The sequence below is a fragment of the Hypomesus transpacificus genome, chromosome 19 (genome assembly GCF_021917145.1).
Source record: "Hypomesus transpacificus isolate Combined female chromosome 19, fHypTra1, whole genome shotgun sequence".
Taxonomy (NCBI): Eukaryota; Metazoa; Chordata; class Actinopteri; order Osmeriformes; family Osmeridae; genus Hypomesus; species Hypomesus transpacificus.
This window is the reverse complement of record NC_061078.1, coordinates 11,479,257-11,503,012: the sequence shown is the minus strand read 5'-3', so window position 1 is coordinate 11,503,012 and position 23,756 is coordinate 11,479,257.

Here is a 23,756-nt window from a genome sequence, read left to right as displayed (position 1 = left end):
CCTTTCCAAGCTGATAGGGTGAAAAACTGGCTTCTCTCCTTTCTTCTCTTTTCTCTTCTCTCTTTTTTTCCCCTCCCCAAAACGAGCTGATGTATTGGTATGGAGACATCTCTCTGAAAGCCTTTACTTGCCTGGGAAAAAAGTGCAACGGAGGTCATGTACAACATGACTTGATTCACATCGCCTTCAGAACATAAACATTGGGATTTGATCCATTCCCACACGTGACAAGCGCATTATATTACATATCAAAGTGAAATGATTGAGCATTTCTATGCAGAAAAACCAAAACTGCAACAAAATCGAGTAAGATCTTCCAATAATTTTCCTCCGATTATTGCCAGTGAGACAGCCCTTGTGAACAATGAAACAGAAATACCCAAATCTACTCAAAATTGCCTTTTTGACTCGGGGGTGGGGACGGGGACACAACAAACAACAAGACAGACAACAAGATGATATTAAAAGCATCTCTTTTTCACCAAGGTAACCCAGCCAAAGACCTGGGCATTAATCTTTATTCTGCTGAGATTTGTGAAAGTAGAGATTGAGAGGGGGCCGATGATGCCGGCTGTTCCGAGGCGGACATCTTGAAGCGTGATGTTGAGCTATGTTCCTGGTCGAGCAGGGAAGGCATCGACATATAAAATGGTTGTAAATTTGCATTAGGTTCAATCCATCATAGCTGTGCAGGGAGCTGGGTGGGGGGAGGGTGTGTTTTGTGTGTAGTCGTGTGTGTCTGGAGCCCTGTGTGTATGGAGCCGTGTGTGTGTAGTCGTGTGTGTTTGGGGTGGTGTGTGTGGAGCAGTGTGTGTGGGGACAATGTGCAGACTGCTGGGTTCTAGTCGACAGAGCAGGCAGACTCTGACAGATTCCTATTTAAGTGACTGTGAATGCAACAATTCCACAAATAATTTGTCAAGCGGTGCAGCTGAACTGGCTCTGAACCCTTCAGCCTGCTCACACACATGCCCAGTACCTCTCCTTTCTCCCTCTCTCCTCTCTCTCTCCCTGCCTCTCCCTCTCCATCCTTCTCTCTCCTTCTCTTTCCTTCTCTCCCCCTTACCCTCTCACTCTCTGTCTCTCCCTCTATACCTCTCTCCCCCTCCGCTCCCCCTCTCTCTTTGTCTCTGTCTGTCTGTCGGCCTGGTTGGAAAGATCATCTGTACAATCTCTAGACACCTAAAATCAGCTTATTATACATACAGTATTTGTAAAATCAACTCTGTGAGGTGAGGCGTGTACAACATCATGTGTCTAATTTGATCAAATACAACAGTCTTGTCTGAGTGGACAACATTTATTTAGAAATCAATGACAGCAGCAGACTTATATATAAAGTCCATCCTTCATCTAGATTTCCTCATTCCTGAATGAGAAACATATAGTAAAATGCAGCTGTCCAGTGACAACCAGTCATGTTACTGAGGTAAAGAAGATGATTGTACAAAAACAGATATGTACATATAAACAATGACACTGAACGGTGCATACAGCAAGCACCTGACTAGTTATGATGTTCTTTTAAATCTCCTCTCTTTTTACACTGGAACTTGAAAACCGATTTTTGTTTTTAAACCCAACGTTCCAGTCAATGTTGCTCTGAGCCAGCGTAGCAGAGCAGGCCTGCACATGTAACCAGAGGAAACAGCAGAGGTAGAAGGTAATGATACTGTGTTATTCTCACCATAATGACCCTCATAGTCCCTCCATAAAAAATGTTATTTATCATAAACAGGCCGGGCGTGTGGTGAAGGATGTCCCTTATCTGGGCCTGTCAGGGGGGACATTAGTCATGGTGGGGGCTGCCCTGGATCTGGTGGAGGGGCTCTCATTGTCAGGCCAAATTACTAATCAATCACTGCATCAGACGCTGTTGTCTGCTAGATTAGAAAGCCGGGCAGGTTCACGCAGGAACACACCGGGCAAGTTGTGAGGGCCTGCCCTATTGAGGTGACTACTGGAGGACTATTCAACACACAGGGAGGGACGGGTGGAGAGAGAGAGAGAGAGAGAGAAAGAGAGAGAGAAAGAGAGAGAGAGAGAGAGAGAGAGAGAGAGAGAGAGAGAGAGAGAGAGAGAGAGAGAGAGAGAGAGAAAGAGAGGGACAGACTAGAGAGCCTTCAGCTATGATTTCAGAGAGGGCATACCAGAAAGAGAAAACGTGTTCATTCATCATTATTGTCATGGGCTTTCGCAAATGATAACAATTTGTCTTCATCCCTATTTTTAGACAATGAACCATAATAGCCATTTGGCCAGATGGAGAAGCAAGTCTGCATGGCAATATGTTACCACTGGTTAGGTCTCCTTTACAGTAATATGCATTTCTTAATTAGGGAAAGCTTAAATAAGCACTTCCTTTTGAGAAAATATTGAATTACAAGTAAATAATTCAATTTAAGGTATGCCTTTACTGTAATAGGTATTGTACTGACATAGTACATACTTTAACATGGGCCAGGGATAGATAGATAGATAGATAGATAGATAGATAGATAGATAGATAGATAGATAGATAGATAGATAGTGTTGGAAAAATTGAAGATGTAACTGTTATCCTGTAATAAGAATGATTCTGTGTTCAGCATTCCTTGCCAGCAGAGAACCCTCTCCCCACATGATCTATAGATGACACGAGGCTTACGCAGACAAACTGACCTAGGTTGACCATTAGTATGCTAGAAGTGCAATAAATGTGTTAACCTTATCTGTGCTGAGTGAATCATATGGTCAAGCCTAGGGTCAGAGAACTCTGTAAGTTTCCACGTGCACGCGCACTCTGTTTCTGGGATCGATCATATTGACAGCTGATATGCAGGGGAGGAGACTTCTCACCAATATATAGTCTTACTTGAAGACTTGTGAACCAGACAAACTTTGTAGCACAATGGCGTGTGATGTTTTTTTCTCCTTGTGGGCCGGCCACAAGCAATAAAGCTTTCTTAAACTTGTTCACCGACTGACTGTGCAATGCTTGATAGATTAATATTTCTGACACAATGGTCCTTCGAGCCGGATGCCAAAATCCATTCCACCATCCAGAACCCAAGAACCAAGAACTAAAATTGTGCAGACGTGCACAACGGTGGAGAACCTCGCAGCAAATATGGCTGTTTAAAAAGAGGCAAAACATTTTTTTTAGGGGGGGGAGGATGGTGGAAAGGTGACGGAATTCTGGACTAGCTAAGAGGCACAGCTTTCAATGGACAAGGTAAGAATAAATTGTATATATATAGTCGACTTTGTTTTATTTTAGGCCTATGTTGAGACAAAAACTCCACAGTGCAGTAGGTAAAGATGCACTCTGGTCCTATATCTGCTAAGACCCGGTGAAAATCCAGTGCAGCTAATATAGGGCGTCATATTTTACTGAGATCGGTATTGGTGGTGTATCCGTGAATTAAGTCATTTTGCTAAAACCTAACAGCGTGTGCATAATATTGGTGGAGCAGAGTGTTTTGAAAACTGATGCATGAGTAGTACTGGTGACGTAAATAGGCGGGGTTATAATTACTAAGTACGTGGTGACGGGAGAACCGGGTAACAGTATTAGTTATAATCTGACCGACCAGAACTGAGATATTTGAAATATATCTGAGTTTGGTGGTATTCAAATACCTAACCAAATGGAAAGATTTTTGCTAATTCTGTGAGAATGCCATTGAAGTAAATATAACCTGTAAAAGTTCATAGCCTTATTGAGGAGGCTACTGTAAAGAATATACTCCGTGCAGCACGAAAAAGATGAAAGAGATAGACGCGTGACTTTTTAAAAATAAGGCCTACATGTTGTTAAGGGCAAAGGTGCTACATATATGTGTTTGATGCTGCTGAGGTTGTTTTGCTGAAATGTATGAGTTTGGTGGTATTAATATTTACCTAATCAAATGGACTAGTTGAAGACTTGACCAACCAGAACTCTGATATGTGTAAACATCTCTGACGAGCAATCTTAGGTGCATATGTAGACTTTGGACCAAGTTTTTTGTTGAAATTGAAATAGTACTAAGAGTTGATAGAATTGTAAATATCGAGGTTCTATGTAAATATAACCATGGTTAATTGTTTTAAAAAGTTGTACAGAGGAAGTGTGAAATGCTTAGACAGAAGGAAACCAACATTTGGGTTTGGTTTGAATTCCATTTTTAAAGTTAAAGAGTAGTGAGGAGAATGTGGTCATTTTTGTCTCAAATGTGTCTTAAAGAAGGCTGACATGATTCTAGCGAATTTGCCAGTCTGTTGAACAAAGTATTTTACAAATTGCTAGGATAGCTTTGGGATCTGAGAGGAAAAGATCCAAGCTGTGGCTTTGTTAGCTAATGGCTAATGGCTAATGGTGAAAACGTAGAGAAAGTGCATTTTGCCAGAGATTTTGCTCTGTCCTGAGACCGAGGAGAGTCCAGGAAGTTGAATTTGCAACTATGGTAACGACATTTGTAGCTAACAAACTTACAGACAGACTCAACAGCGATGGCGTACAGGCTAGTAAAGGAATTGCAGCTTGACATTTGAGATCCAGATGAGTAACCACATGACTCATGCGCAGACTCATTGAGAAATTGAGAAATTAAAGACGCAAATGTAGAGAATTAGATGGATTTGGAGCGACTTTTACACATTAATTAGGTTACTTTTGAAATATGTTAAGTGATGAGTATTTTGATACATTTGCTAACAAGGTTTTTGGTCGTTTGAGTACATTTTACATGAGTTTCAGAAATTCCGAGGAAAGGTGGGGCCTAAGAGTCCCGTTACGTTGAATTTTTGCAAAGGTGATCCCAGAGGGTAATTCTGCATAATTATGTGAGTATTAATGCTGAGAGATGTGTCCGTTTGGAAGAATTCGAAGTTTGGTGGTTAACAAATGCATGATAAACAATTGTTGTAATTCCTAGCCAAACAGGGAGGTTTTTTGAAGCCTTTCCGACCAGAACTTGTATTTAAAAGCGGCATATCTTTGATGTGTTATGGTATTCAATAAGAATGCAGAAATTGAACCCCTGGTTTATAAATTGGTTCCAATACAATCGGAAGAGTTATAGAGCAAAATTAAGTGAATAGAAGGTAAACGCCAACCATCTGTATTGTTCAAAGAGAAAAAAAAGGTTTTTGCTTGTTCCAGAGTGCGCCGTTTGTGTGATTCGAGTTTGAAGCGGGCGCTGATGGAAACAATGTGATAGATTTGAGTTATTCAAGTAAAAACTAAGAGTAATTGAGAAAGTAACAAGAGTGTTGCATTAAATCATATACAAACTACTAAATATTCCAATTAAATATTTTCATTTGGGTTTCTGGTCCGCAAAATTTAGATTTGAAGAATTGTCCGGCGTGTGAAGAGATGATTGGTTTAAACACGTTGATGTTCTGAAAAGGGAAATATGCATATACTTTGAATGTATGGGAAAACATTTTAAGTCAAAATAGTAAAAATCTAGGGTTTTTAAGAGTTTTGATAAAGGTATTGGATGCAATTTAGTTATGAAATGAGAAAGAGAAAATAACTAAAATGTATTTTTATTTTGAGTTTTATTGTAATTTGGCTTTAAGTTTGATTGCATGTTTTATCAAGAGCCTGACGCAATGTTTTGGATAAACAGTTAGGCTGTGATAAGGAATAGCTACATTGGGAACATTATTTAGTCTATATTTTCATTTGAGAAACATACAAATTGAATTCTGGTTTAGGATAAAGACAATGGTTTTTATCATATCTTTGACAAAAAGAGATTTGATTTGGTCAAATAGATAATCTAGAACAACATAGGTCTTAAACTTAACTGTTTTCAAAGAAAGAAAAGGTTTTTGGAGTGAAAGAAATTTTAGACTAACAGTTGATTTTTTTAAAAGGGTTTCTAGGGTTTCAGATTTCTAGATATAAGTAATAAGAGTTGAATATCAAATGATGAGGTATTGTCTTGTTATACATGTTTGCTCAACAATGGATAAATAGGGCAATGATCACCTGGAAAGATAAGAATTCTGAAGAACTTGTGTTGGTTCTACTAGAAGTAGTCCAAATTCCTGAAGAGGTGGATCAAAAAGTTAACCGATTTTATACAAAATGCTAACTAGAAAATAGATATCTTCTGCTAAATTCTGTTCCAGGTGAAGCAGTAAACCAAAGAGTGGATGAGTCAAACCAGGAGGTTGGGTATTGATTCAAGTTATCAAAAAGAAATAACTGGTCCAGCCCAGGTGGGAGGGACCGTATCAGGTACTACTCACCACACTCACTGCAGTCAAAATAGCAGAGAGGACGTTTTGGATGCATTTATCACATTGTAAGTAAGGGACATTGATACAGGGACAGATTAGTTACACACCACAGTCTTGAGGCACAAGTCTGACTACAAAGGGGAGTCATTCTCTTAAAGAACGGCGCGTCTCAAACTCAGTGAAGAAATCAACGGCCAACAGAGACATAGGGTGTAGACTAAATAGGCTAAAAAGATAGGAGACAGTATGCAGGGAAAGGTAGAAAGGATGGGTGACCTATTTCCTCATCCGTAGTATTGTGACCTTCGTGGTACCATTTGTAGCTTACTGTTGCTATTCATAATAGTCTTCCCTATGCTATGGTTTGAAAAGGTGATTGCTCCTGTATGATGCCACTAGTGGAAACAATAGGACAGATAAAGACAACACCGCTGAGATGAGCAAAACGAACTAGTATTGAGAACTGGATTTAATAACTGAAAATTAGTGGTTGGAATGGATAATGTTTACTTTGCTGTTCCCTATGGTTAAAAGATGCAATGTTTTAACATCAGTGACTATCTAAAAGGAAAGATAGCGATTATGAAGAATTTGTTTGCTCAACTAGAAGTTCATACTGATAACATTGATTTTATTTTTCTGGGAATGCTAAAGCAGATGTGGCAGCAAAAAGAGGCAGCCATACAAGATGTCTTAACATTAGGAAATGCGGATGACACTGTCTTGAGAGATATGCAAGGAGTGTCACCAAAATGAGGGGTTATGTAAATTCACAGGAGGAACTTGTGATACTAAAGAATCTATTTCGTTATGCTACAATATTGAGCCATGAGATTAATCATGTCTCAACAGGAGGGAGTGATAACGAAAGAGTGTCTACAGCATATGGATTTACAAACTATTCAAGAAAAACTTTAAGAAAAAACTTTTTTAGCATACCCCGATTTGAGTGAGAACAAGATATGCATGAACTTTGTTGAGCTAAAGAAATGTAATGTTTAAGGAATGGGCCAACGACGAGTCAGTTGCTTTCAACTGACCTCTGTGAGAATGTAATTTTAATTGCTGTGTAGTCTACTTCTTCTGAAATTCGCAGACAGGAGAGAGATGCTGTCTCAATCCAGTGAGAGGTCCCTGACCTAAGGAGACTGGATTGTGGGGACCGATTTTACACGTTAAATCCTGGAAAATGAGCCGAGGTGAACAGGGTCATTCCTGGCTAGTGTCAGAGGAAATGGCATGGTACACGTTAGTCAAGCGTGCATTTTGTTTGACGTCAAATTAAGGAAAACTCTGTGCTGTGCCTATAGTACAGTGCGTTGAGGTTGCCTATAGTACAGTGCGTTGAGGTTGCTGTTTTGATCAACTAGACTACATTTTCTATGAGAAGATTACACAATCACCATGCACACAATCATGGCATCAGTTTCAGCAAATTGGACTTTGAGAAACAAGGGGAATTGTCATGGGGATGACATTGCGTTTTCTGTTTTGTATGTTTGTGGACAAACGTATGAACAATTCTAAATGGTGCTATGACTACGGATATAATGATTTAACTATTTCATTGATAACAATGCAAATGGTAAAGAGATTCAGAAGTGAAGTTTTAATCTTGAGATAAGTAAACAATGTTTTCTGTGGAATAAACTTTAGGTACAAACACTCCTATCATGATACGTTCTACCAGTTACGTAAAGATGTTCCAGCTGATTTGTTATGTTCCAGGGCAGAAGTTTGAATGTTTTGAGAACAGTGATAGACTGTCGGAAGAGGAGATAACAAAACTGTTTCATTTGTGACTTTATGAAGTATTATTTGGGAGTTGCATTAAAGTTTAATGTTTTGTTTTTGAGAAACCTATTTGTACTACAGAAAGTTGATATTCATTTTAAAAGAAACCGAAATTGAGCATGTAATGAGATTTCAGGATTTGTGCCAAAGTGATGTGTCTTATCATGCAGAGGTTGTAAAAGAGTTAGCAGCAGGCTGGAGAGAAATGTCTGTTGACCAAAAGTCCTGGCCGCTCTGTAGGAGATCAGATTCGGGGAAGGGTGAGCTTATTTTGCAATCTATAAAATGGAGATAAGTTTGACCGGGGGAGTACACCTGGAGACAAAATCTGGGGTGACTTAAGGGTTAAACAGGTTTTTGTTTGGTTGAATGATGACTCCCTGATCTGAGAGAAATGCTTATCACCTAAACTGGAGAGGAAGAGCACAATCAGGGCCTGTCTTAGAAAAACCTGACTGACAGTCTACTGAATGTTTGATGGTTTTAGAGATGACCATGTTGACAACAAGTAGGCATGTTTTTATATCCTGATAATTTCTGTATCGATTTCTTTGTTACAATCTTTGTTTCTATTTGAATTTGTGTGAAGGAGATCTGAGATGAGGTCCAACGCATCAGACATCAAATGACCATTCTGCTTCGTGATGACGGGTTTTACCCAATACCATGGGCTTCCGTCATGTCCAAGCATTCACACCACTAGACTATAATGCTGTATAGCCTTATTGAATATTACGTATGTTTTATTTTTATGAATTGTTTTGATTTTATGTATTTTTGATTTTATTGGCTGTGTGTAGGCGTGGTTTTGGAATAACACCTTTTATTCAGGATAAACAGGAGGGATATGTTGGAAAAATTGAAGATGTAACTGTTATCCTGTAATAAGAAGGATTCTGTGTTCAGCATTCCTTGCCAGCAGAGAACCCTCTCCCCACATGATCTATAGATGACACGAGGCTTACGCAGACAAACTGACCTAGGTTGACCATTAGTATGCTAGAAGTGCAATAAATGTGTTAACCTTATCTGTGCTGAGTGAATCATATGGTCAAGCCTAGGGTCAGAGAACTCTGTAAGTTTCCACGTGCACGCGCACTCTGTTTCTGGGATCGATCATATTGACAGCTGATATGCAGGGGAGGAGACTTCTTACCAATATATAGTCTTACTTGAAGACTTGTGAACCAGACAAACTTTGTAGCACAATGGCGTGTGATGTTTTTGTCTCCTTGTGGGCCGGCCACAAGCAATAAAGCTTTCTTAAACTTGTTCACCGACTGACTGTGCAATGCTTGATAGATTAATATTTCTGACAGATAGATAGATAGATAGATAGAGCGTACATGGCACATCTATGTGTGTGTGTGTGTCTGCAGGGGCCTACAGGGGGTCAGGGCTGGGACTGAGAGGGATGAAGATGAATGTGTTGGGATCAGGATGTATGGTGGAGGTCTAATTGACATCTAACGTAGACGCTGACCTGATGACTCCCAGGTTACTAGGGGTTACAACGAGACGCCATAGAACACATTTGACCAATTGGGGCTTTGGTGAGTTTATTGCAATTACTAAATCCCCAGGCTGAAAATCTATGGCACAAAGTGTCTCATTTTTGAAGTGTGGTTGCATAGTGTTGATAATCAAAAGGAAACTTAAAATACTAATAACTTACACAACACAATTCCTCTCAGAACAGATCTCCAAAGTTAAACTTGTATTGCATCGCTTTCTGTAGGTCATCCTATTTGCTTAATCGATTTCATTGAATAACTAGCATTTTTTGTTTCAGTTTTAAATGTGAGCCTGATTATATATAGAGATGTATTATTTGTAACAATATATTCATTTACATTCATTTAAACTCTTTAAGATTTCCATACTCAGGTCTAAATTGTAAACATTATGGATTAGGTTTGAAGACATAGTGAAGATACCAGATCCTCCCACCAACAAAGAGTGTGTCTGTGGTGAGAGGTTGGCGAGGGGTCTGTGTTCAGGGAAGGACGTCTCATTATATTATGGAACACATTATCCAGCATATAGTTCAGTATATCCAGGGAAGACTGTAAATGACCAACCTGCGGGTCTGGGGGGAAAAGCAGCAGCAGGAATAAACCCATTGAGATACATTGTGGGGAATGAATGTTCTTCACTCGCTCCGCTCACTGTAGTTTCTCTCCTCGTTGTAAATTCCTCATGTGGGAATTGAAACACCAAGGCCAATTGTTCCCCATTGAACACAAATCCATCCTGGAGCACCGTGTAGGAGTGACACAATCTGAGAACACCTCCCCCCACCCTCTCTCTCTCTCTCTCTCTCTCTCTCTCTCTCTCTCTCTCTCTCTCTCTCTCTCTCTCTCTCTCTCTCTCTCTCGCTGTCTCTCTCTCTCCCCTCCTTTCTCTTCCTCTCTTTTCTCTCTCTTCCCACCACCCTCTCTCTCTCTCTCTCTCTCTCTCTCTCTCTCACTCTCTCTTTCCCCTCCTTTTTCTTCCTCTATTTTCTCTCTCTTCCTCCCTCCCTCTCACTCACACATGCATTCCTCCATCTGTCCCTTTCTCTCACCTTCCATATTTCTATCCCTCCTTATGTTCTCTACCCCTTTCCCTCCTTTTTTAATGTCTGTCTGTCTGTCTCTCTCTCTCTCTCTCTCTCTCTCTCTCTCTCTCTCTCTCTCTCTCTCTCTCTCTCTCTCTCTCTCTCTCTCACTCTCTCTCTCTCTCTCTCTCTCTCTCTCTCTCTCTCTCTCTCTCTCTCTCTCTCTCTCTCTCTCTCTCTCTCTCTCTCTCTCTCTCTATTGTCCTCACATGCATTACCATATTGGCTGGCCCTAACCTGTAATTCATAACACATTAACACACACAGTGTTTTTCTGTTTCTGGGATGGACCACAGCTCTTAAGATGCTATTGATTTTTATTTGATTAAATGTCTCTCTGGTTCGCAGCAAATTAGTGAGAGTTTAATCAAATCACAATCAATATCTACTTAATAAAACACCCCCTAGTTCACACACACTAAAGTTCTGTTCTCTGGTGAATAGTTAGAGGGAGAACTGCATGAAAACTACATATTACAACCGGAGGGGAGACGGCTGTTAACTCTAATATCTGGAAAAGAGAGAGTGAAATCAATTGGATTGAATGGAAAAATAACCAATGTTAAACAGTGAAACAGTATTCAATCTGAACATTAGGTCTGGTTTCAAAAACAAGAACTTTGTATCTGTTAACAGTGTTTCTTTGAAGGGGTGAGTGGAGAGGTGAGAGAGGGTCAAGTTGTAAAGAGACTGGAGGAAGGTTTGTGTTGGCCTGATCTACTTCACATGTGAGATCTGACCGCACATAAACAACCCTGGGAAGTTATGTGTGCCCCCCGACACCCCTTCCTGTAGAGAGAGCCTCCACACATCAATCAACTTTATTGGACGACTGTGAAGCGATCTTCTCCAATGAGGTAAAGTATCACTTTTGACAGTGTGACTGTTTGTGAATTCATTGCTACAGTATAAAACAGTGAATGACCTAGATTTTCAAAATGCCCAGATTGATTGCTGACTGTTGGACAATTTTTCTGGATAATGTTTGGAACCAAGCCTCATCCAAACCATATCAAACATTCTTCCACAGAGTGAAAATGTGTATGAGTCTGTGGGTCTCTCTAAGTGTGACTCTAATGGCCTATTTTCCAGTCTTAGTGGTTTAGAATGTCAGCAGCCTGGTTGGCCACATTTAGACTAGTACTGACCCACATACACCTCCATCTTTCTGACTGCAGACCACCAGACCCACACACTCTGACCTCATCTCCTGTCTGGGACTCACACACCTGTGTGGGGGGAGTTGTGGCAGTGTGTGCGAGTGTGTGTGCGGGGGGTAGGAGGGTGTATGTGTGTGGGTAGGTGTGTGGGTAGGTGTGTGCACACGTGTGTGTGTGTGTCTGTGTGTGTGCGTTTGTGCATGCACGTATGTGTGTGTGTGTGTGTGTGAAAAGAGAGCCTTGAGGGCACTCCTAAAGGGGAGCAATAAAGATCTTCAGTACCCTAGGGTGTTCCAGTTGAAATGTGTAGTGTACAGGAGCGTGTGTGTCGGGGGAAGGAAGAAGCCGCTAGACCCTGCACATTACTGCTGCTGTTAGAGTTTTCATCAAGACTGTACTCCAAGACATTATTTCTTGAAAGACAAACAAAGCAAATGACAAGCAGACGTTGTGTGTCTATTGCTCCTATGTGTTGATGTATCCTGAAGAGTTGGATGACATTCACGTCAGACTGTTTCATCAGGAAACCTGCTGTCAGTTTTACATTTGGGATTTAAATGGTGCATTTCTACAATAATTAACTCATTAGCTAATCTGATAATCTGCAGATGCTCATCACAACAGGGATTAACGACAATCTGCCACATGCCCTCCTCCTCTCTGCAGGACTGGTGCTGTTTGTCTTTCCCTCTCACAGACCGTTCAGCTCATCCTCTCCCTGGACTGGAACAGTCTTCTCTCCAAGGTGCTGCACAGTCAGATTAACCAGTTCCAAGCACTGTTTTTGCCTCTTCCAGCTCGTAAACACAATTTATCTTAATCCCTAGGATTTTAACAAAACCTGTCTTCAGAATAATGAGGGTTCAATATAATTAATTAAATCTACAGCACACATCCCCTTCTCTCTAAATAGGAATGGAGGCTATCGGTATCACCATCGACAGCTGCTGTAATGCCCCTGTAATGTGATTTCCACTTAGGGCTTGTTTTTGTGTAATTTCGCTGTTATTGTCAGATTTTCTCTTTCATCAATGCTTGGTTTGCCTCTGCTGGATGACAATGTTCTTAATGTTACATTTATAAGAGCATGTAGCTCATATTAGGGGAAAACAAGGCTACCTTTTACACACTGACCATAATTCTTTTTTTTCTTTATCCTAATAGACCTTCACGCTCTCTCTCCTCCCTCCCTCCCTCTCTCCCTGCTCTCTCTCTCCCTCTCTATTGCCTGTCACTCAAACTGAGTGGCTGACACACTGACATGAATTGTTAAAAGGAGTTTTAGGTAAAGATGGAGGGAGCAAAAGAGAGAGTGTAAGCTATACCAGATCTTTTTTTCCTTTTTTTCCTCGCTGAAAAGCCAACCTCAATTTGCGTCAAGCGTCGGTTTAAAGACCTCGGGATTAAAGCCATAAACTGGCGTCTGTCAGGCCTGAAACCCCTCTCTTCTTTGGCCGGGGTGCCAAACTGACGCTGTTCAGTATCACATCACATTAGGGCCCGTCACACCGGGGAGACAGGCAGGCTTCACAGCGCTGACAGGCCTCTCACTGTCACAGGCAGGAGCAGAGATGGAAGATGACACCACGCATCTCTCAGCCAAAATGGGAAATCCACCCCAATGTGCATCAACCACCCAGCCAGCCAGCATTCACCTAGTCATCCAGCCAGCATGTCGGACAGCCAGCAAGCCACCCCGTCATCCAGCCAGCCAGCCAGCTTTCAGACATCCAGTCAGCCAACCACCCAGTCAGTAAGCCACCCAGTCATCCAGGCATCCAGTCAGTCACTCAGCCAGCCAGTAAGCTGTCAGACACCCGGTCCGTCAACCGGTCAGCCAGCCAGCCAGCCATCTGAAACCCAGCCAAACAGTCAGTAAACCAGCCAGCCATCAGAAACACAGTCAGTCAGGCAGTTAGCAAGTCAGCCAGCCAGCCAGTAAAACAGCCAGCCAGTCAGGTAGCATCAAAGTTTAGAGATAACTTGAACCAGCTATCAGGACTCAGAGAGAGCGAAAGATAGAGAGAAACTGACAGATGACATGGCCCTAGACAGCCAGCTGTCTTTCTACCTCCACTTCACCCCCCCCCCCCCGCTCATGTCTTCCCTCCTGTCTTCCCTCTCCCACTGGAGGGCTGCTGGGTCTTATCACTCAAGAGTCGGCTAATTCATCAGCCAGGCAACACTGATAATCTCTCCCTCTATCTGTCTTTCTATCTCTCTTTCTCTCTCTCTGTGAAAAAAATCCAATGAGATAGAAAGACGAAGAGAGAGCGAGGGGGGCAGAGAGAGAGAGATGGTGAGAGGGAGAGATGGACAGGACCTGGGGACAGCGGGCTCGGTGTCCTGCTCTCCAGCATGTGTCTGTCTGGGTGACACACAGGCCCACCGGGGTGACAATACGACTGCCCTTTGAATTACAGAGCGTTAGAGATACACTGATAAACTGACAGTGTTGAAGCCTGAGGAGGAGAGATAGACAGGAGCAGAGGAGAGATTGAAGGGGGGAGTGAGCAGGGAGGGGAGAGAGAGGAAGGGAGAGAGGAGGAAGGGGAGAGAGAGAAGGGATGGCATGTGAGGAAATTGAGAGCAGGGATATAAAAACATCACCTAATGACAGTTTTTCATCAGCTTTTATCTGTGGATGTTGAAATGATGAATTAGTGTATGTGGGCTCCCCAGTACCCCGTTCTCCATCCAGGAGTTCCAGAGTCACAGTGCTTCAAAGACATACTGTGAGCCAATCAGAGGAAGCATTAAGCCCTCAGATATAAGGGCTATTTAATCATTAGACAAGCTCTCGTTAATTGTCCGGTTCCCCCTTTGAAATTTCCCTCAACTCTGACATCCACATGCATCCTTCTCTGACAATCTCAGACTCCCCTTTCCCATCTCGTGTTCTCTCTTCCTTATCTGTTGTTTGTGGGAACGAGTCACAAAGCTCTTCTTCAACAAGCAACAAAAAACTGTATTTTTCCTTATGGACGAAGAGAGGGGAGTAGAAGGGCATAGCATAGCAAGAGCATGGATTACACTGACCGAAAGTTAGGTTATTCTACCAGTATGTGTGTGTGCCTCTGGGTGTGTGTGTTTGTATGTGTTTGAATGTCTATCTGTGTGTGTGTGTGCAGGTGTTGAGGTGTAAATCTTTCTTTGTGTGTTTGTGCGTGTTCATGTATGCGCTTGTGTGTGTTTGAATGAGTTCAGATGTGTGTTCAGATGTGTGTGACATCAGCCTGAGGCGATATGAGTGTATTGTTTAAGAAGCGAAGACGGAGCGAGCTGCGAGAGAGCTGGGGAGCAGCCTGCCTCTTTTGTGCTCTTTCATATTTCTGTTCCCATCGTTTATGGAGAGCAAGGATCTCTCTCTCAAGGTTACTTCTCCAAATGCTGGGCTTTGAATAAAACAAAGGGGGAGACTGAGAGTGGAGGGAACTGGAGGTCTTACCATTCAGGATCAGGCAGAACAGTGTTGCATTAATCAAACATAAACGTAAAAAAAAAAGTACGACGTGCAAAAAGATTACCATACATGGCAAACACCTTGTGCTGAGGCACACACCTGACACACACACCTGACAGATCATTTGGTCAATTATTTTTTTTCGGTGACATTATGTCCTGAGATGCCAATACCCCGAGTCAAGAAATGATTCTCCACAAAAACAACACCAGAACATGTGCTGTGGTTCTCCGACTCGGAGAACGGTGGAACTCTTCATTCTCTGAGATTGTGGTCATTGGTGTGGACCAGATGTACCAGTGACATTTCGACATGGATTTATGCTCTGCCCTGTGAGTGCAACTGTCCCAGATACCACAGTAACTCACCAACACGCTTCTCCTCCATTCTTATGCAAAGGTAACATTTGGCTTCAGAGCGAGTTCTCATTTTTCCATTATTGTATTAAGGAAGAGGGTCCTCTTGGGCTAGTGGAAGAATATATATCTCACTGTATATATGTGTAGTTTAACGTCTTTGTGGCATTTTACCAAAAGGCCATCGCGAATGGTGCCTCCTATGTGAATAATAGAAACAATTATGCCTGAGAGCAGACTCACCATTTAGGGTAGAGAGACGAGACAGAGGATGGACCCAGACCCAACTCAGAGAGCAGGTTACAGTGATGAACACATGACTTGGTCTGGTTAAAGCAGGGCTTCTTAAACTTGTCCCGCGTTTGGACGTGGAATAAACATTTCAAGCCCCCTTCTCCCTGTGCCCATCATCCGTCACAGTCAGGTCTTCTTTCAGTAGGAACAGACTGCACATGTGATCATAATATGCTACTTTCACCCCCCCTGCTGTCACTTTATGCCTCCTCTTAGAGTTGGAGAGCCGCTGTCCCAGATGTCAACTTGACATCATTCACAAATGTTAGGATTAAACAATCCACCCACAAGTGATCTGGTAATGCTGGTAATTCAGTCACTCTGTTATCTGTTTAGTAGACTGCCACACAGGCATCTCCTGTCCTCCTACTCCACTCAGCCTACGCAAGCACTCACACACACACACTATCCCTGCTAACGCACATGCACACACCCACACCATCCCTACTGACACACAAACACATGCGCGCACACCCACACACACACTCACACACACACACACACTCACACACACACACACACTCACACTATACCTAAGACTGCTCCTATGAGTTCTTTTTTCGACTCTGAAGCTGTCCACCACGGATGAGGTTGAGGTTGGAAGCTTGAGGTGCTATTTCATAAATTACCTTTTAGTCAAACAGAAGGCTCAGATTGTGGCTGCGCTCAGCAACTCGGGCAGGCCTCCCCCTGATTGGCTGTGACACGTTAAGAGAGGCAGAGAGCGGCAGGCCAGGCGGCAGGCCAGGCGGCGAGGAGCGGACCCCACCACACATCTGATCAGTGCATTAGCCGGCTGCTGCCTCTCAGCCGCGGGCGGGGGAAATATTTCTACTTCTGTGGTCAGTCTGTTCACATCTTGTCCCTGCGACTGTCTCTATCTCTTTCTCTTTGTCACACACACACACATACCCACACACACACACATATGTCTAATGAAGCCAGAGTACTGGCCCCTTTCAGTCCCTCTGCATTTGACAATAATGTGACATGGTAACATCTAACGATTGTGTCCGCCATTGATGAATTATATATTCAGCCACACTATAAACACAACACATTATGAGAATGAGGCACACGTATGTGAGCACGTGTGTGTGAGTGTGCACGTGTGTACATGTGTGAAGTCATTACACATTCATTTATGCACATTTGGAAACTCATGAGTGACACGTAAGGTAAAATAAATAGGGTATTGATGAATAATTGACTGAAATGGCTGGATGCTTTAGGCGTGTTAATGTATTCTAAGGTGTCCTCCCGGACTTCATGCTTTGTCTTTGGTCGTGGTGGTTGTGGAGATTAAGGAGCATTACCGGGGTGATAATATTCGAAGCAGCCTTTCGCAGCCAGTAAACTGGCTGGACGAGCACTTCCTCCGCCTCCCAGTGACAAGTGTGTGTGCAGACAGCACTCCAAACACTGTTGACTGGCACGTTGAATCATCCTCAACCGCACATGGTCTTCACGTCACATTTGCAAGGCTGATATCATTCCAGACGAGTCGCAGTGCTGGAAGGGGGGGAGGGGGGCGAGGGGGGGAGGGCGGAGACGCGTGACCGCCCGCCCGCGCCTCTGCTCACACTCACACACGCACGCACACGCACAAACACAGGGACACACAAGCCACAAGCAAGTGTGCGCACATTTGTATGCATTAACTTACATGCCCACACTCGCACATACACCCACACACACACCTACACACACTGGCACACACTGGCACACACACACTGGCACACACACACACACACACACCAGTACATAGACTAGAAGCTTATATCCTTCAGTGTTTGACCGTTTTAAAGAGGCTGCCAGTCATGTCTGGAGAAGCTCATAAATCCCAGTGAAGATGAAGTAAAAGGAGACCATTACATTGATCCTGAGCTGTTCTTAATCAGGCCGCTGTGCCACATAAACTTTCACCTTCTAAACCCTTACATTTTACAGGGACAGCACTGCCTGGAGTGGAGAGGGAGAGAGAGACAGAAAGCAAGAGACAGAAAGAGGGAGAGAGAGAGAGAGAGAGAGAGAGAGAGAGAGAGAGAGAGAGAGAGAGAGAGAGAGAGAGAGAGAGAGAGAGAGAGAGAGAGAGAGAGGAGAAAGGGAGAGGCAAAGGGAGAGAGGGAGAGAGATAAGGGGAGAGAGGGAGAATAGTTTGCTCAGAGATAAATAGTCCTGTCAGTCTTTGATTAGTTTCTGTGCGGGAGAAGTGAGAGCGTGGAAAACTTTAGGTTATGACCTTGGTGTTTGTCAGTCTTGTAAACAGACACGGTGTTTACACGTCTGAGTACAAGGCGATCAACACCTTCCAATGTTGATGTCATTGACACTGGTGAGCTGGACCACAGTTGTCCTCTGGGAGATGATCAGCCCAGGTTATCAGGGACACCCTCTGTAGATATTGATGGACATCCTCATCTCCACCTCCAACTGAAGCGCCGATGGAAGATGACGTAGGCGAAGATGTGACATTTATCAGTAAAATGTGTTTCTTGTTCTGAAGGTTTGAGTGTGAGGTTATAATTAAAGCTCCAGTAATTACAATGATAGGAGTGACACATCACTGGAGAGCCTAGAAGGCGTCCTTCCTGGCTGGATGCCCACAGCTCCACACAACGACTCCATCTTCCTCTGATGACAACACCAACAGAGCTACTGAACCAGCTGATGAGTCAGTCAGCAGGATAACCAGGTAGTCAACTGACGGTGATCAACCTGCATAACCAGCCAGCCAGTCAGCCTTTTAGTGAGCCAGTCAACCAGCTGGTAAACGAAAGAGCCTGATAAGTTAACTTAACCAGACCCTTAGCTGACGCCGTCCTTGTCCTCACCCCTGACATGACATCACCCATGACCTTACCCATGACCTCACCTCTACCATGAAATCACTGCTATCATGACCTTTCCCCTGACCTCACCATACATGTTCATCCAGATAGGGTAATAGGAGCAATACGACTATACTGGCATTTTGGCAAGGGTGCTTTCTAGCATATGTGTCATCACTTCCTGTTTTGTAAGTAAAGGAAGTAGACAGTAGACCGAGTTGGAGAGTCGGGCAGATATTATTATTATACTTTGGAATTCACAGAACATTCCTATCTGATGTCATGTGTGGAGCGATGACACGCTGATCTTTGTGTAAGTGTTGTGAGTGTGTGTGTGTGTGCTTGTCTGTTTGGTCTCTGTATGGGTGTGTGTGTGTGTGTGTGTGTCAGCGTGATGAGTGGTGACGTGCAGCTGTGTTATCACATCAGCATCCGAGCCAAGCTGGGACAACATCAAACCCTGCCTCCCCGTCCCCGTGACAACGCGTGAGGAAACGGCTGGAAGCGCCAGAGCGTTCACGTTAAATCACAGCCCAGAGACAAGCACGTTGTTTTAACTTTTAATGCTGCGTCGCAGAGCCAACAGCTCCCAAATTAATTAGGAGAGACATTTCACAAATTAACTTTATTCATATTGTCTGCTCGCTGCCTTGTAAAAAAAAAAAAAAAAAAAAAAAAAAAAAAAAAATGCCGTACATTTACAGCCCTCTGTTTCAGTTAACAATGGCTGTCACCAAGCTGATCTTTCTGTTACATCCCCGTCTCCCTCCCTCCCTCATCTCCCACTATTTGCCAAGTTGGGAAGTGGTGTCTGAGCTTGTGCTTGACTCTGTTAATCTCTAGACAACAGCCTAACAGCTTGCACGACCGTAATTAACGCCGTTTGAAATAAAGAACGTGACGGAGTGGTGTGTGTATGTGGCACGGGTGGGGGGAGGGGGCTGTGTATGTAGGGTGGTTGTTCTGACGGGTGGCGGGGGTAGGGGGTGGGAGTAATTAAATAAATAATTCACACAAATGCACAGTCTGTCATCTGTTATCCCAGGTAGGGCCCACCTGACTAGCGCTCGCTAGCGGCCCGAGCGCCGAAGAGGCCTGCTCTTCGTTGAATAATTCACCACGCTGGATGCGAACAGTGACTTATAAAAGCCATTATTATGTTTAATAATGACTAATCCGCTTCCTAAAAGGGCGGGCGGCTGGCGTTGGAGAGGGAAATGGACTGATTGTCAGAAATCACATCCTCTTAGTTTCAGGAGCCTTGGAGGAGAGCAGTGTGCGCATTAGCCAGCCTCTCCAACACGCTGTAACACTTATCATCTCTGCTGCAGTCTGAGGGCCATCTGAAGAAGTTTAAAAAGATACACAAAATAACAGGGAGGAATAGAGTATGTATCAATTATTTCATTAATCATAATTATACATCATAATTATGAATTACGTAATGTTCTTTGTTGCATGATTCATACAATATTTCATTAAGTTAGGTTATATTGGCATGTCAGGTGCAGTGAATGGAAACAAATCTTTATTTATCCATGATATATTATCAAATCATTGCCATTACTGTAATAGCCGTAGTTTTTTTTCACTTGTAAACAGTAGTCAAGCATTAGACTTATATTTATTGTATATTATTATATTTACAAAATGTGCACAGAATAGAAAGTACAGTTTTCTTATGTTAGGCAGACCTCTGCCCCTCTTTTTGTCTGTAAGCATGTGTGTGTGCGTGTGTGCGTGTGTGTGTGTGTAGTGCTTGGTGGATGTCAGCTGTGGTAATAGACTCCCAGGTGTATTTCAACCAGGGGTTAATGGTGTACACTGATGCCCCTTGTTCCTATGAAAGCTAACAAACAGCCGGCTCTCCATACACTGTTTACATATGCAGGGCCCCTCTCAAACCTACATGAGGTAGAAATGATTGCTCTCACTGTAGGAAAGAGAGAGAGAGAGAGAGAGGGGGGGGGGGGGGGTAGGGGGAAAGGAAAAAAGAGAGAAAGAGATATGGCATACAGAAAGCAAGTGAGGGGGTAGAAAGAGGGGTAAAAAGACAGAGGTAGAAAAGAGAGAGGTGAGTAGAGAAAGTAGAGAAAAGGGGGGGGGGGGGAGGGGGTCGAAAACCTTTAGCATATAAATAAACCAATTCATCACTGGCTTTTCTACAAGAATAAACACTAATTTTCTGACGGTGACCCTGACAAATGGTTCCACACCGATGAGAGGCTGGCCAGTCGCTGGGTTGGTGTTTGGATGGTCATCTCCACGACAACGACAGATCATCGTGGGATGTGTCCAGCCAGCCAGCAGGGCAGCCCAGGCGAAGCGTCCTACTTACCCGCTCTGCAGGGCTAATAAACGGGGGGTGTCAGCGGCCTTGTCAGTCCATGCTCTGCTTGTTTGGGTTTATCCAGACAGCAGAAGGGGGCAGTGTGTGTGTATGTGTTTCATTTGTGCGTGTGTATGTGGCTGTGTATATGCATAGGTATATGTGTATGTGTTTGTGTGTGTGTTTATATATTAAATGTTCATGAGTTTGTGTTGAGGGAGGTGGAGGAGCAGGTTGGATGTTTTTTTTATTTTATTAAAAAAAGAAAATGTGAGGGTAGAGGAAGTATAAGGCTGTGCTAGGGAGGGTCGGGGCTAGTTGAGTCTCCCTGGGCTCCGACCAGCCCAGTGCTGGAGTTATTGATTTCTATCTGTGGCGCTCTTTGTCAAAAATCAGATAGAGGGGAGCCCCCTGGACCTCCTCACCTTTTAAAAGCACATTGAAAGCCTTTTATAGCCTGAATGGAGGTGTTTGTGTGTGTGCGTGCTTGTGTGTGTGTGCTTGTATGTGTGTTTTTGCATCTGTACGTGTGTTTGTGTGTAAGGGAAGCTTACTCTTTGTTCAGGGAGAAAGGTCTGGTGACGAGTCTTGCAGTATGTGGAGAAAATTGCTTATCCAGACAAATTGGTTGTGATCCATGTTCATAACTGTAATAGCACACATTTTGTCAGAAACGGTGTGTGTGTGTTCCTTGATCCGATCTCGTAGCCTATGTTACTGTACCATTTTGTCTTGTGAAGGTGGCGAACCAGGTCAAAATTGCAGCATAAATTTGTATACACTAAATCACATATGTATTTGAGAGCAGTGTTTTCCAAATGTCACTATACACCAATAAATAAGAGAGAACAGTTTCCTAACAATCATGATAATCTTACCATCTGATCTTGATCTGAAAGAAAAATTCCAACAGTACTGACAGCGACACAGACAGTGGACTATATCAAGTAATATCGTCGAATCATCATGGTCTTCACTGTAGAATGACTAACTGCACTGCTGTGCAAGGGCCAGCCCCACATGAGTAACACTTCATTGGTTAGGATAAGAACAATACTAAGAGGTTTTACAAGAACGAGAGGGGGGACTAGGAGAAGGGTGGAGCCAAGACTGGGGAGGAGGGATGGTGGGGGAGTGAGAGGGTGGTGGGTGAGGCAGGAGGGAGGCTGGGAGGTAGGGAGGGGTGGGGGTGGAGGGGAGTTCACTGTCCAAAGCCTCAGCAGCTCTCTCTTTCCCCTGACACAGAGAAAATATTATGCAGCAACTCGCTCCCATTGAATCCTTGTGATTCATTGCCCAATTTTAAACTGCCAAGCTACTAAATTGCATCAGGTCTGCCAAAATTCATTCCTGGACTTTGCGAGGAGATATGAAAAATTAAATGTCATCTGGGTTGTGTGGAAAACTTTTAGCTCGCCGAGACGGCGAGAGTAGTGCGTTCCGCCATGATAGATGACGGTTCCGGCGCTACACTTAACCTACTTAGTGATGTCATGTAGGCTGAGGCGTGTTTACTTTCATAAAATGGCAGGAAGACATAAACTTTATCAGCTGCTGGCATCAAGGGATTTTAACTCTCCGTCTCCTCACCTCTCTCTGCAAATGAAGTGAGTCTTTATGTTAATTCTCAAACGTAGTGCACTGTGATTCGTTTTCCTTTTCTCCAGTCTTGGTATGAAGTGTAGTGCAGAGGTTTAAATCAGGCAGAAGTTGAGTTTGTGTGTGTCAATAAAAGAGAGGAGAGAGGAAATATATATATACATATATATAAGAGCGTGAGAGGGAGGTGTAGAGATAGTCTAACATTTCTGTATCGTGTTACCACACGCAAGCAGGAAAGGACAGCATAGTCCAGCACAGCTTACTGTAATCACTCAAGTTGTGTGTCCGTCCATATCTGTGTGTTAAAGGAAATAATGTGTGTGTGTGTGTATCTGTTTTGTGTCAGAATATTATTTTGTCATTTTTAACCATAACAAAACCCTAACCCAACCACTTGTACCATGGGTGGGAAGGAGAAATATATATACTGTATGTTTAAAAAAATAAAATAAAAGAGGAGAGAGGAGAGAGGGGTGGCTTGAGAGAAGACTGTGTGCATACGTACGGTTTGGTATCCGGCTCTTTGCTGTTTCTATGGGGCTTCTTTCAGTGACAGCTTCATTTGTTTAAGGCCTGGATATAGTAGCTATCCTATGCTTCAGATGATCATAGTCCTGTGTGGTGCGTCATTATATCCTAGGCGTGGGGAAATGAAATACATAACAGGCCAAGTATTTGGCAAATATTCTGACATGGTTGTAAAAGCCATGTTCAGTAGGACTGGGTGTCTCTGAGCTGCATTATAATAGGCCTCCGTACGCCCTTACCCTGGTGTGGGTGGTGCGAGAGGACACACTCTCTCGCTCATTTGTAGACACAAGGGAGTAGAGAATGCTACAGAAATACCCTGCACCCCACACACACAAGCACGAGTGCACACAGATGCACATGAAAACACACACACACACTCAAATATCCCTGACGCAGAAGATAGTTACCTATGCTCACAATGGTTGCAAACATACAGTAAACCATGTTGAACAATCACAAGTACATTCAAACTCACAGAAACACACACAGACACACAGAAACACACACAGACAAACACACCAAAACACACTTGGGTACTGTATTTGGAGGAGCAGTAACGAAAATATTTTTAACCGAGT